Below are 15,401 nucleotides of genomic sequence, written 5' to 3'. Positions count from 1 at the left end.
TATATATTATTATTACTATTATATAAAATCACTGCTCTTATAAAGTTACGCGTTAAAGAAAGAGATAGACTCTAGTCAAGAAAAAAGAGTCCATTTCTCAAAAAAGAAAAAGTAGTCCAAGTCTTGGATAAAGTTAGGGTTATACCTTTTTAGAAAACCAAATTTTATATAATATCTCATATTCACATTATATTCAACTAACTCCCTCCCCCACTATCTAAAAAATATCTATTATACTTTATTAATTAGATGTAAACATATTTAGCATGAGTCATGCTGATGATGAAGGAATAAAAGTAATGAATAACTATTTTTCATTTTTTTTTTGTTAAAACCTTTTTTTTTTTTTTTTAAGTTTTGAATATTACTTGAACATCATCATTTCTATTTTCATCCTTAAAGCTTACCTACACTTGTTCTGTTTACATTGAATTGGATATTTATAATACTTTATGGAATGATTTTATCAATTAAACGTTGTTATATCACAATTTCCTTATTATCCTTTGACACGAGAGGTTTATATTTATACAGGGTTGAATTTTCAAGTTACACTTAGCGTAATTCTAAGCAATGTTACATCATTCAAGATGTTTTAATTTGATGCAAATTTTGACAAATTTACCGTTAGATTATATTATCTTTGTATATTCTTCATGTTTGCAAAATTTCAAGATGATCAAATATTAATTGCTCTGTCATCAATCAATTTTTTAGATTTAAGTTTTTATAGGACCACTAAACCCAATGTTTTCACTTTTTTTTCTCTCCTTTTTTTTCCCTCTTTATCAAGACTTAAACATTTCTTTCTCTCTCTCTCTCTCTCTCTCTCTCTCTCTCTTTTCCTTTCAGGTTTCCTTTCTTCAAAATTCTAATCACTCATTTTTTTTTTCAAATCTCTTCTTCTTTATTATTGAATTCTTAAAAAAAATGTGATTTTTAATGTACTCCCTTTTTTATTTTGAATGGTTTATTTATTTATTTATGTTGGTATTTGAATTTTCTCTTCACATCTATTTGTACTATTTTTTTTTTCATTTTAATGAATGTCTTTTCTATGTTCAAAACAAAAATTACTATGCATATGGTTTAATTATATAGAAGAGAGAAACGTTTCAAATTAAGATGAATGGAAAATTATGACACTAAACATAAAAAACAGTCTCATTGCACGTGTGAAGTGCATGTGATAAGACTAGTATATTTAAAATAAAAAAAAACACATTTAAGAGGTAAAAAAGAGATTACTAATGAAAAAATAAAAACAAAAATTGTTGGTAATATTGTTCTACTAATGTTGCTTAAATTTTATGGAAATACATGTGAGTGAAAAAGTGTAGTAGAAATACGCGTTGTGTTGTTTAAATAATGAAAACTGTTATTCAAACAACGTTACCAAACAAACCCTAAACTTTAGTGACCAACATTATATACTAAGAGTCTTAACTCAAATAGTATACTTTGGTATTTCTAAGAGAGATGTTCAGATTCAAATTGCCTTTCTCAGTGGAAACTATCAAATTTATCAACAAAAAAAAAAGGTATCCAACTATGCAACGTTATATTTAAAGAAGGAAAATGAAATCATTTCTTGAAAATTGTGAAATTTTGAATTGTGAAATTTTCTCTTTCAAAAGTTTTGTATTATTAAAAAAAATCGTGACGTTAAGGGCCCGTTTGGTATATGGGCTTAAAAACTGAAAATTGTTATTTGAAAACATTTATGGAAATACGTGTGGGTGAAAAAGTATGTGAAAATGCGTAAAATGTTGTTTAAAAATTGAAACTGGTTGTTTGAAAACACCAACCAAACACCCCCTAAGTATGGGATGGAGTTGGGAGTTGGGTGTTGGATCTCTCCAAATGGAAATGAGTCAAGCTAGTTAGGGCATGACACAAATTTATATCAATTCACAATGTTCTTAAATTAGCTTATTATCAATTAGTCATGCTAGCTAGGGTGTAACAAAAATTTACATCAATTCACAATATTCTTAAATTATCTTATTATCTTCCACATTGTTTATTAAAAAAATTAATTGCTGATTGTAAATGGCTAATGAGAAAGGTAGTAGACTTACTTTTTATTCTTTTTAAAAAACAAGCACACATATGCACAAGAAAAGGGAATGAAGTTCTAATGAAAGAAAAATCACAAACTCCATCCAAAAATCATAATAACTTTTAAAGAATGGGGGATAAATTGTACTACACAATACACGCTACCTACTCTTCTAAGAAATGTTGTGAAAATTTTGTGAATTTTTATTGTATTCTTCACTTTATTGAATTAAACCAAAATTGGCCCTACTAATTAGTTTTTAAAGCTAAGCGTAAAAGACGGCAAGAAGCTAATGGCCCCTTATTTACAAATATATATATATATATATATATATATATATATATATATATATATATATATATATATATTGAGAGAAATGATAAAAATATTCACAAATAATTAAAGACTGGCAGGTTTAGTCAAATAAAAGAAAAATCTTATAAAGTTACGCGTCACGCATAGAAGATCTAGACTGACAACTTACGCGTAGAAGATCTAGACTCTAGTCAAGAAAAAGGAGTCCAAGACTTCTTTTTCTTTTTTGAGAAAAAAAGGAGTCCAAGACTTGGATAAAGTTAGAATTATACCTTCTTTTTAGAAACCAAATTTTAGAATTTTATCTCATATTCACATTATATTCAACTAACTCCCTCCTCCACTATCCAAAAAATATATTTTATTTTATTAATTAGACGTAAACATATTTCAGCATGAATCATGCCGATGATGAAGGAATGAAATGTAATGAATAATGATTTTTCAATTTTGTTTTTTTGTTAAACCCAAATTGTTTTTTAAGTTTTGAATATTAATTGAACATCATCATTTCTATTTTCATCATTAAAGCTTACGTACACTTGTTCTGTTTACATTGAATTCAATATTTATAATACTTTATGGACTGATTTTATCAATTAAACATTGTTACATCATACTTTTCTTATCATCCTTTGGAAACACAAGTACACTGTCATGAACAAGTAAACCCAAAGAAAGTAAATTTAGGGCATTAATCTTAATTTGTTTTAAAGTAATTTATTTTTAATTTTTGACAGCATTAGATATTAAAAACCGATTTCAACAAAAAAAAAACGATAAGTACAAATAAAACATAAATAAAAGAGAAATTTGATATGAATAAAACTCCGATCCACAAAATCAGCAAATCACCATGAAATAGATCAACATTCAACTAAGAAAGCTGAATTTCAAAGCAATTATTTAAACGACAAAGTTTTCCTCCAAACGTGGTGGTTTAGAAGACCATCTAATTATTTTAAATCACATGATTCATTGAATTATTTAAATAAATTACATAATTATTAAGTAGGTTATACAACTACAAATATATGCGAATACTTTTGAGTTGTCATATAGTGGTTGGAGGCTCTTTTCTTTAAATCGGTTGTGGGAAAACTTTGCCCTTCAATGAAATATTAAATTTTTCTGCCACTACATTTTGGATGACATCCATCAAGTTCTTTCATCTACATTTAGAATTGCCATTATTAACATAGAAGCTAATTGAGAAAACTGGCATAACAAAGCAGTAAAGTGAGTTTTTTTTTTTTTTTTTTTTTTTTTTTTTTTTTTAAATTTTTGGGAAGGTTTAATAAAAATAAAGAGGGGGAAAAAAATAAGGCTAAAATGGGATTAACCAATTTTTACAAAGAATAATATGCTTCACTTGTTAACAGTGAAAAAACTATATTCAACCTAAATTCACAATGATCAGAAGGGAAGCATTATTACATGAACACTATGAATTAGCATAGCAACAACTTTGATCAATTAATTGTTATTAACTTAGGACATCTTAAACTAAAGGCAATCATATACATATTTTACAATCTATAATTCTGGGGAGTAAAAAGCAAACCCCTATTGTTTCACATAAGAAACCCGTTTTTGCATGTACCATTTAATTCACTGAAGAAACATAAGTGATAATATTAATGTAGCATACAACTTAATCATAAATTAGTCTTACTCCATAAAGATTGCTGACTTTGTTAGTTTTCACTGTAAATACCGCCCTTGATGTATCACTCTTTCTTATAAATCCTCTAATAATTGTATATTGTAATCATTCGGAAAGCAGTGAGTCTCATAAATTCTTTTAACTTTTATGTAACTAACTTGCTTCATCCAATAACCCTTCATTACAAAGTTCATCAATCATTGTAGTATACGTCCAAGAATTACGAAGATTATGTAAAAAAATGAAAATAATTCTAAAAATTCAGCCATGGAGTTACTATCATAAAACCCCACACCTAAGACCAATCAAACAATTCTATCAATTATGTCATTGAAATTTTTGCATCCTCAAAACAATGATGATGTTCCTACCAAAGAGTCAACATCAAGCTTAAAGGGACCGAGTTCCATATATCTGCATACAGTTGCCTGCCAAGTTCTAATATTAATATATACACAGTTCATTTAACTATTAAAACACTTAAAATGTAAAATCAAAATTTGCACCCCCCCCCCCCCCTCCCCCCCACACTTCAATCAACCTGCCAACAAAATACAACAGAAACAACAAATTAGTATTAGTTGTAACTAAATTGTGGAGCTTTCGTAATTGTCAACTACTCACAAAAGCAAGAAGGCATTTACAAGTACATCAAGTAGTAATTGGGTCATAGGTGTTGTGTCTGTGAAATTTGGAACTCTTTTTGGCATGGCCTCTGTTATGTGCTTACCCCATTTACAATGTCAGTTCAAACCAGCAGAGTCTATTGTACTTGTATAACCTGGACATGTCCAATGTTAATTCCTGTTTTGGGTTCAACCAACATGAACTATGGTGTTAATCCTAATACGTATCTGTTGTTGCTTTCTTTCATAAGGATTTTATTGTTTGACAAGGGATAATTTAGAGTGATTCTACAATTTTCCCAGTCAATATTATGGCTATGTTAAAATTAATGCAAGAAAGCCAATAACAACTTATTACAATGACATGCTATAATAAAATTAAGCAAATGAAATTTCCGAATCAAGTCATCCATCCACAAAATACAATGGATTTTGTGCCCACATAAGTTTTGTGTTAAGAGTCGACAATATGTTTCATGTAATTCTCAATAGACCAATTGCTCATAAAAATGCTTAATAACACCAACTTTATTTATTTATCTTATAAACAACATGATAACTTGACTAAAGAAGCAGTTGACAATTTAAATTAAACGGAGTTCTAAAAAAATTGAAGTTTTAAAGGTTTTCTCTGTCTCCTAAAGCATAAATCCAAAGCTCACAACTCAGGTATAACAAACCGTATAGCCAAAGGATCCCAGATATTATGTCACAGAAATGTTATGGCAAGCATTTTGTCAAACACCTTGCAGGCAATTGAATTTCTACAGCTCCACCCAAAACTTAAAGCATAAACTGCAACTAGTCGAACATTGTTTAGTTTAAATTCAATTAAGAAGAAGAATCGAAGAGCAGAAAATCAAGAAAAATCCAATTAAGTTAATTAAGAGGGGGGTTTTGTTAATTCTTTTTGAAGAGACCTACAGTGGTGGGGGTTCACTTGGTTGCACTTAGCAGCTGGAGAATTGAGTATTATAGAGAGATTGAAAAATGTTGAAATAATGGTGGGAGGGAGGGAATGAGTGATTTTTGCTGGGCAAAAAAATTATTAGTGTTAGTTTGGATGCTGAGCGGGGGATTTGAATTATGATTATTCCATGACAAATATCTAAAGGTGCAAAGCTTTTAGCTAAAAAAATATTTAGAAGAAAATAAAATTTTATATGGTTGTACATAAATAAATGAGCAAAATTTTTATATAGTTTGCCCATATACAAATGTACCTGGGTTATCCAAAGGTTATTTCAAATGTTTCAGCGACATATTAAAATAGCTACACTGATGTGTATGTTTTAAGACCCCTCTACCTTAGAGGAATGTAACAAATTAAATTATTTTGTTTCAAAAGTAGTAAATTAATTCTTAAAATTTTAAAAATAACAATTTAAACTCTATAATTTCACAAATAACAAATTAAAACCTGCTGCCTTATATATTGAATTCCAAATATACTGTTATTTCATTTAAGTGGGCTGAGATTTAAATTTTTATTTTTTGAAACCTTAAGTTTTAATTATTAATTTTAAACTACATGATTTAATTTATTAAAATTTACAATCTCATTATTTAATTTGTTACTTTTAAAATAATAGAATTTAATTCATTACAACCCCCTGAACTATAGAATTTAAAATTCAAGTCAAATTTTTTTGAAGCTAGTGAAATTATTGTAGCCTTTTATAAACCACAACAAATTATTGCAACAGTTGTAGCATGCCCAAAGGCTTCCAACCACCACAACATACTCAACCCTTAAAATTTTGTGCCAGTTTTCTAAACACCCTCCAAAAAAAAAAAAAAAAAGACATTTTGTTTTGGTAGTGAATATAATTGAAAGTTCACGTATAAATTTAGATATGGGCAAAGAGTAGTCATATGATTCCTCAAATTGAAAATTAGTAACTAGTCTAGCTTAGAGAGAAGTAAGAATAGAATAGTCTAGAAAATTAATCCAACACTCATATAAACCAATGCAAAACTTTAAACATTAAGTAAGCTTGTTACATATAATTATATCCTTTGGATTTAGGAGTTTTTTATATGTACAGTTTGGCTCCATAAATTTTTTTTCTAATCACAGATCTATGATAGACATTGACAACTTGAATCTATAACAGATTTTTTTTTTTTTTTTTTGATAATCCACATAGAAAAAGAATTATTGAAAGCAAGAAAGGGATTACAAGATAACCATCTGGGTTTGCTCCTTTACAATAGCATTAATAAAAACATCTGGAGCTGAACCCAATACAAAACAACTAGAAAATCTATTATTGGGAGACCATGATGCTAATCCATGAGTAGTACTATTGGAAACTCTCTAGGGGTCCATTTAATTTCCAGCCTGCAACTTAGGACTTTAGCCTTAAGGTATCTTGAGTTAGAGCTGAAATTCTTCATGGAGGATTAGTGAGGGCATCCTCACATATCTTGGCATCACTCTTGACAATTACTGATTCAATACTATGGGACACCACTTGAAGAGTTGCCCAATTAATTGCCTCTGCTTCTGCTTGGACAGGGATAAATGGTTTCCACTTTTTTAGAAAGAGCAAAAACTAACGTCCCTCTCCAGTCCCAAGCGACAATCGCAACATAAGACCAACTGTTGCCAATGGCTGCATTACAGATAACTTTTTTTTTTTTTGAGAAGGCATTACAGACAACTTTGATTGTACCTCGTGGTGGATTGGACCGTAGGGAAAATCCGGCTGAAGTTAAACCTCGATGACTTGGCTGAATTTCACAATAACAGATTAAATAATTTATACTATTCTAGGCCCATGTTTTATCAGCCCACCCGAATGAAATTGAAGTTGCAAATAATTTAGGAATGCCGGCATTCGTACACACCACATATTAAACATGCAATACTTCAGCCTACCATATTATAGACTTACACTAGACTTTCATAGACGTCTATGAGTGTATCTACTAAAATGAAAAACAACTTCATGGGCGCGCCGTTAATCTTACTTAATAAAAAACAGTTGCTGAATCCTTTCATAAACTTCTTGTGCTTTTTTTTTTTTTTTTTCCCGTTAATCTTGCATAAATGGATTATTTATCAGAACACGAATAAAAAACAGTCATAATTTTCCCAGGTAGCAAACCTTACTCTTTTTATTGTTGTTACACAAAATAGAAAAAAGTAAGGGGAGAAGGATCTAGAAAATTAATTCAAACACTCATAAAACAAATCCAAAACTTTATGGTTGTGTTTGGATGGCAACACTTGGATTTGGATTTGAAATCCATTGATTTAAAATGCCTTAATTTGAAATCCCTTGATTTTGAAATTCTTTATTTGAGTCTTTTTAAACAATGACGGATTTGAAATTCATCATTTGTAATTCCATTGTTCAGATACCTAAATTTGGATTTGAATTTGGATTTAAGATCAATAAAATATATTTTTTAATTATTATTTTTCTTAATCCTTCTATGTTTTAATTTTAAATACATGAGCTAATATTGATAACCCAATTGACAAGATGAATCAAATCAATTGCATGAGAGATCAATAGCTAGAAGATGATTTTGGATCTTTTCATATAGTGTCTTGATGCCCTTGTTGGTAATTTCCAAGGAGTAACTAAAATCAGAGTTCCATGTGAAATCTCTTGATGTTGTCCTCATATGTGCAACCATATAAACATTATCCTTTTTCAAATGTCAAGTTGGCAACTTTCATGGAGGTCCAACTTTGAAAGTGCTCATATAGTAAGTTACCTGCAAAGTAATTCAAAGAGACATCAATAATTTGCAACTTGGGGAACACAAGTTTGCTTTTAGGTTTCCCTAATGCACCATGGTAACCGTTAGATCGCAAGATTAAAACCCTCAACCTTGGAAGCGTCCCCAACCAAGAGGGAAAAATGTCATGGAATCGATTGTTACCAAGCAGAAGAATCAGAGCACTCCCCTACAGTTGTCAAATTTTCATTCAGAAAAAACAAAGTTTAACTATGACGGTGAGGGATAAAACAAGCAATAATTCAAATAAAAGAAGCAAGAAAGTGGGGGAGATACCTTGAGCGTTACATCAGCTCCAAACCTCACATCACCTGTTACCTTCAAGCTGTCTAGTTCAACGATGCTAGGAAAGGAATTGAAGCGACTTAGGTCACTTACTTGAGAAAGAATGAAATAGCCACAAAAACATAAAAAATGCACTCATAGAGATAAGGTAGGAGCCACAGGAACATGAAATAAATAATTGAAGGATTGAAAGGATTTGTTCTAGCTAAATTGCGAACTAAAATGCCATTGTTGGAAGTGTACAAATCTGACTGCATAAATAATAGGCAAAAATGCACTTTTGGTCCCACATTTTGAGTGAATTCTCATTTTGGTTACAAAATTGATTTCGTTACTAGTGCCGTCCCTAAAAAAAGAAAATTAATTCCATTTTGGTCCTTGCCGTCAACCCACTAACGGAAACCTCGTACGTGACAGATGGAATGTCTTGCTTGCTGATGTAGCACTGATGTGGCCATAAAAATATTATTTAAAAATATTATTTGGCATTTTTTAAATGCCACATCAGCATTTTATTTTTTAAATTATTTTGCACAAAAGAGCTTTAAAAGCATTTAAATAAATAAAAAAATCACAAAAAATTAAAAACAAAATTATGAATCTATAAATTTATAAATTTTAATTAAATTAATTTTTTTAATCTAAAATCAGAAATTTTTTTTATTTTAGACCATTTTTTTTCATTAGCCCATTTTGAACCCGTGATTTGGGTTTAGAGAGAGAGAGAGAGCGATGAGGCCAACTGTGGTTTAAAGCAGATCCAAAAAGAGGAGGCTAGCGGCAGTTTAGAGCAGATCAAGGGGAAGCAGGCCAGCAGTGGTCTGGAGTACATCAGGGGGGAAGGAACCTCTGAACCACTCTTCGACTTCGGTTTCTCTACTACTCCCTCTTTGGCTTCTCTGTGTGCCAAGTAAGCCACCATGAATGGCGAAACCTCTCTGTACCTCACCCTCTCTTTTCCTCTCTCAACCCCAATCCCAACCATGACCAAAACCCTTACCTCCACCTCTGCCGTTCACCAATGCCGCCACCCCAGGCAGTGGTTCTTAAACCCATATGATTGGGTTAACGAGGGAGATGGTGGGTTTCGAGTGATGCAGAGCTTTTGACTGGCGGTTGTTTGAGTGATTTAGGTTGTGGATCTTGGACAATGATGTCGTTGACTCCACTGCAACACTACCACCATGAGAAATATTGTATTGGGATAATAATTTTTGGTTGAATGTATAATTGATTTTTGTGGAAGAATTTGTGTACAAATTTTGGAATATTTTGGGTTTCTATTATTTTGTTCTTGGGATTGAATATTTTGGGTTTGTTGTTCTTGTGTGTTCATGATCAAGATGAATTTGGAATATGAATTTGATAATTTTAATGTGAAATTTATGAGTTTATGGGTTTGCTGGAGATTGGTTGGTTTGTTGGATTCATTTCTTGTTTTCTTGGCATTGATAGAGATTGGATTTGGTTGCTGGAGATTGGTTTGGCTGCTGGGTTTGTTTCTTGGATTTGGGAAGAACGTGAAGAACAAACTGTTATGTTCTTACGAAAAATAATGAAAAGTAAAAAAAAAAATAATTAAATTAGATTTAAGGCTTTTTAAAAAAATTTAATTTATTTTTTGTTTAAATTTTCTGACATGGCTTTTAAAAAAAATTAAAATGCTAACTTGGCATTTAAAAAATGTCAAATAATTTTTTTAAATAACATTTTAATGGCTACATCAGCACCACATCACCAAGCAGGGCATTCTGTCTGCCACGTAGGTAGGAATGGCAACGGGTCGGGTTCGGGCCGGGTTTTTGCATACTCAGACCCGGAACCCGGACCCGACCCGATTATTAATCGGGTTTTTTTCCCGGGGCCCATACCCACCCCGCCGGGCCCCACGGGCCCCGAGGGCCCCGTTTATCTTCTTGGGCCCAAATCTAGCCCAAAAAAAAAAAAATTTTGAAGCCCATTAAATTTTTTTCCTAGATTCAAGCCATTTAACATGACCCAAATGCTAAAATTTGGCATTTAAGCCACATTATAGGGCAGCCAAATCAAACCAAATTATAAGTTAATCATAAATCAATAAATCACTTGTTAATTATAAATCAATAAATCACAACTAAGATTTTAAATCAACAAATCACTTAAAAAGCTACAAAATAAATCCCATAAGTCTAAGAAATTACAAATGTCTTATCCTCCAACCAACAAATGAAAAAGACTAAGAAATTCTTACAAAATGTCTTATCCTCCATAACCGGGTTTTTATCCAGGGCGGGTTTAGGATTTTTTTATAAAACCCGGACCTGACCCGAACCCGCTTCGGATTTATTTAAAAAAAAAAAACCCATACCCGACCCTATTCTTTATCGGGCAGGGTAAAATCTGGCCCATTAGGGTCGGGCCGGGCCGGGTATCCGCGGGCCGGATCTAAATTGCCATCCCTACACGTAGGAAGTTTCCGTTAGTGGGTTGACCACAATAACCAAAATGGAATTTTCTTTTTTTTTTACGAACGACATTAGTAACGAAATCAATTTTTGAACCAAAATGAAAATTGACCCAAAATGTAGGAACCAAAAGTGCATTTTCACCTAAATAATAAATATGCCTCAATCAAGGATCCAAGAGAATTACAACCCCACCCCACCACCCTCCCCCCCCTCCCCTTATTCATTAGGGGAGTCAGAGCATAATATAATAGTTTAGATATGTATTTTTGTCATCTAGAGAAGAAGAAGAAGTAAATCTGATGTCACATTCATTGGAAAATAACGAGATTGGGGGACATTAATACCAATTGCATGATCAAAGAACTGCTAGAAATAGCATGTGGTTAAGATTTGTTATGAAAATATTATGCACATAACGATTATGTTTGGGTCTTGATTATAAGGCTACTTTTTGCTTTTATTTTTTACTATTCATGTGTCTCACATGATTCACCTATTAATTTTATTTAACTTTTACTCCGTACTTTCAGCAAAAAAATTCAACAAAAAACTAGATAAATTGTTCCAAAATGGGCATAGCATTTCTCTAAATGAAATTACCATGCTTGTTAAACTAAATTAATATTTGGTATTAACCTAGTGCAATAAATGCAAAAATCTATAATTATATGTAAATTAAGAAATCATTTCAATAATATATTAGAATTATATAATAAATTTATTAATAACAATAAAAGAATGTAAATTATTTTAAGTTATATAGCAAAGACAACATCGTTTAAGACCTAATTTTTATTAAAGCAATACATTATAATTTATTATTATTAAAACAAAATAATAAATAATGAATCACTTAAAAAAATTTCTTAATAGATTTTATATTTAGTTTTATCTAAAGTAGTATTCTAGATTTCTTGAAAATTCAGTAATGGACCTTTACTAAAAGTAAACTAAGATGTGTTAGGTGATCATATTCATAGTTCATATTATGATATTTTTGGAGTACCTACTTTTAGATTAAGATTTTCAAGAGTATTATAACTGAACTTATACTTCCATTAGAAACATCAAAGAAACAAAGATGTGTTTGAAGACTTTCTTGCAAAAGTTCCCTTTTTACCAATTTTTTTTTCTTTTTTGTTAAAAATAAAGAAAAGAAAAAGGTGAGGACAGATGCTTATGTTCTATTGATTGTATCATAACGCTAACTCGTTATGATATACTTTCTAATGCACCGGACATTGTGCTGTTGGCGAAATCATGCTTTTGCAAGCTTGGAGAACTTCCACCTTCAAAACTGGCAACCAGATGTCATAAAGTCGCATTTACGTTATATTTTGGTATCAGAAATTGTTAGTCATGGACAGAAATTGTTAGTCACTTTTATGTGTTTGGAACAAGGTTTTGAAATTCGGACCCTTCATTGAACCGTAAAAATGAAAGATTCAAGGTTTTTGAGGTCAAACTGAGGTTGAACTGGGGTCGAACCGTGATGATGTCATAATTAATTAAAGCCTAAATATAGATATTAAATTAATAAAACTAGCAAAATTAATTAATATATCTATATATGTGAGGGAAATTTAATGATTTTCAAGCATATATTTAATAATTAAATAAGAAAGTTAATAAAATAAAATAATAACCATGAAAACATTAAAATTTATGATTAATTTTGAAGTAAAGTTGAATATCTTTGAAAGATTTTAATTATAATTTTTTTTATTCCTTATAAAAGATGGATAATTTAATTAAGTAGAATAAAATTGTGTTAAGTTGTTTTTATTAATAAAAAATTGCTAAGGGGTTAGACCGCACGGTTCTTGACACTGGTTCGTGCGATCCAACCCCAGTTTTAGGGGTTCACGGAATTAACTAAAAATACGGTTCTTTATGCTTAAAAAACCGATTTTCATCCCGGTTCTCGGTTTTTACGGTTACACCTCCCAGTCCGGTCCGGTTCGATTCTGAAAACAGTGGTTTGGAATTCTTATCACTAAAGATAATAGCTCATTTGTGCGTACATGATATGAAGATTCTCAAGCCAATGCTTGCTTATTTGTAGATGCATCAAAAATATAGGTTACTCTAAAACCACATGTGGTTGATTTAGTGATTCTTAAGTTCTCGTAAAACCTTAGAGGTCTTAATTTCGTAACCTCTAACCAACATCTTCAAATACTATAAGTAGTAGAATGAGGAGTGATCCGAGCAACTTGTTGAACTTTAGATCCAAGAGACAACAAACTCGATTTTTCTGTGTCGAATATCCATTTTGGTATTTGACCATGAATTTTTGATAACATAATATTAAGGGCTTTAGTTTTGGACTCTTGAAAGGTTGAGGTCACTAAAATTTCTAAAGCTTTAAAAGCAAGTCCAATTCTACTGTGCTGCTAAGGTTATTTCCAACTAAACTCGAGATTCGAGATTTGCATGCTTAGTAATAGACGGTGGAATAGAATCATACAATTTATTGCCCCCATTGGCCATAGCTCAAGAAAATTAGTTGGATAAGGTTTATAAGCCAAGGTGAAATTTGACTAGTTAGGCTAGGTTAGGTTCTTAAGAGAAGATGTAATGTCACCATATTAACTGGTATTTGCTGGGTGCAAATAAGACAAGGTATGTACACTGAAAGTATTGTCGAAACGATCTAGCTGAGGAAGTTGTGATTTGCGTGAGGTTGGCTAATGAAAAAGAGATTTGCTCTAAAAAATTATGAAATCGAAGACTCAAATGATGAAATTGTTGACGTTGCCAAGTGAAGTTGGTATCAAACCTATGAAATTGCGAACTATCAATGTACAATTCATATAAGGACATTAGGTTTCCAATTGAATCTAATAGCTTACCAAAGAAACCCGTGTCTGTAAGTCTCAATAATCGAAAGGGTATTCAGCGTATAATCCACAGCCTCTCAAGCCAAGATAGGTCACAACTCACAAGTTTGCCAAGATATTAGTACCATGGAAGATAAGAATTCTGATACGTTATTCTAAATCTTCTTAAATAAATTCGTTCGCTTCTTTTTTTCATAGAAACCTTTTGTGAATGGTTTTGGAAACACGAACAATGCAGTTAACTATCAATTATTAACTTATTTTGGCATTGCAACTTGGAAAACTTTTTTCCTTAATTAGATATTGCTAGTTTGGTATGATCAAATTTAGTTATATGGTATTTATCAAGAAAAAAATAGTTATATAGAGTGTAGAACTACGTTACATTAAAATATGTATGTCATATTGCAGGATAAAGAAAAACATAGTCAAGAATAAATGCAGATTCAAAAACTAAACTAAATAGTATATCCTCATTAACCTTTACAGAGGGTGCCCACTTTTCGACATATAAACCACGATCAAATCCTCCAAGAGCTACAAAGATTCGCAATTAAAAGTTAAAAGGAAATGTAAGTGTCCACTTATATTAATTAAAAGAACAGAGACTGGTTCATAAAAACAGGATGTTGGACAGAGGTTGTCCAAATCAGAAGGAGAGAAAATTGGAAATGAGCAATATAGATAAGCTGAGCTTAATGAAGCAATGCATAGGTATAAAATGTAGCTAAGATGAATAAATTAGTGGATAATTGGACAGACTGAGAAAGACAATTTTTAAAATGAGAGACTTAAGACAAATACAGCAGGGAAATATTGTAATGTTAACTGCCAGTGGAGAAGATTTCCAAAGAGTAACTCTTACACTTTGTTTGGAGCAGTGAAAAGAGAGGAGAAAGGAAAACATAGGGAAAAAATTGAGGGGTGGAAGACTGATTTCACTGTTTGGTTCCAAAAATGTAAAGAAAAGGCTAAGGATTTAAAGGTAAGAGATTTCTGCCAGGGTCCAAAAATCTCTATCTGCCCAAAATGGATGGAAAAAAAGGGAAAGTTGGAAAGGAAAACTGCTGAGTTGACAAAATTGAAATTAATGTGTTATTAATTTACAAATATACTTTTAACTTTTCAACACAAATTTGAAATATATCACATTTATAAAATATACATGAGGGCGTAAAGGTAAAAACAAATATTTTTCCTTTTCTTGCTATTTGCAAACCAAACAAAGAAAAGATAGTTTTTTTTTTTTTAATCATTAAGATAGATTATTTTATTTTCTTGTTTCCTTTTCTTCCTATATCCAAATAGACGGGTGTCAATATTCGATCCAACCTGTGAACATGACACAAACTCGACACTGGTTTTTGCGGGTTAAGATTGTGCCTTAATAAATTTGGGTCA

The sequence above is a fragment of the Castanea sativa genome, chromosome 3 (genome assembly GCF_040712315.1).
Source record: "Castanea sativa cultivar Marrone di Chiusa Pesio chromosome 3, ASM4071231v1".
NCBI lineage: Eukaryota > Viridiplantae > Streptophyta > Magnoliopsida > Fagales > Fagaceae > Castanea > Castanea sativa.
The sequence above is the reverse complement of the archived record's forward strand: the minus strand, read 5'-3'. Positions refer to the sequence as shown.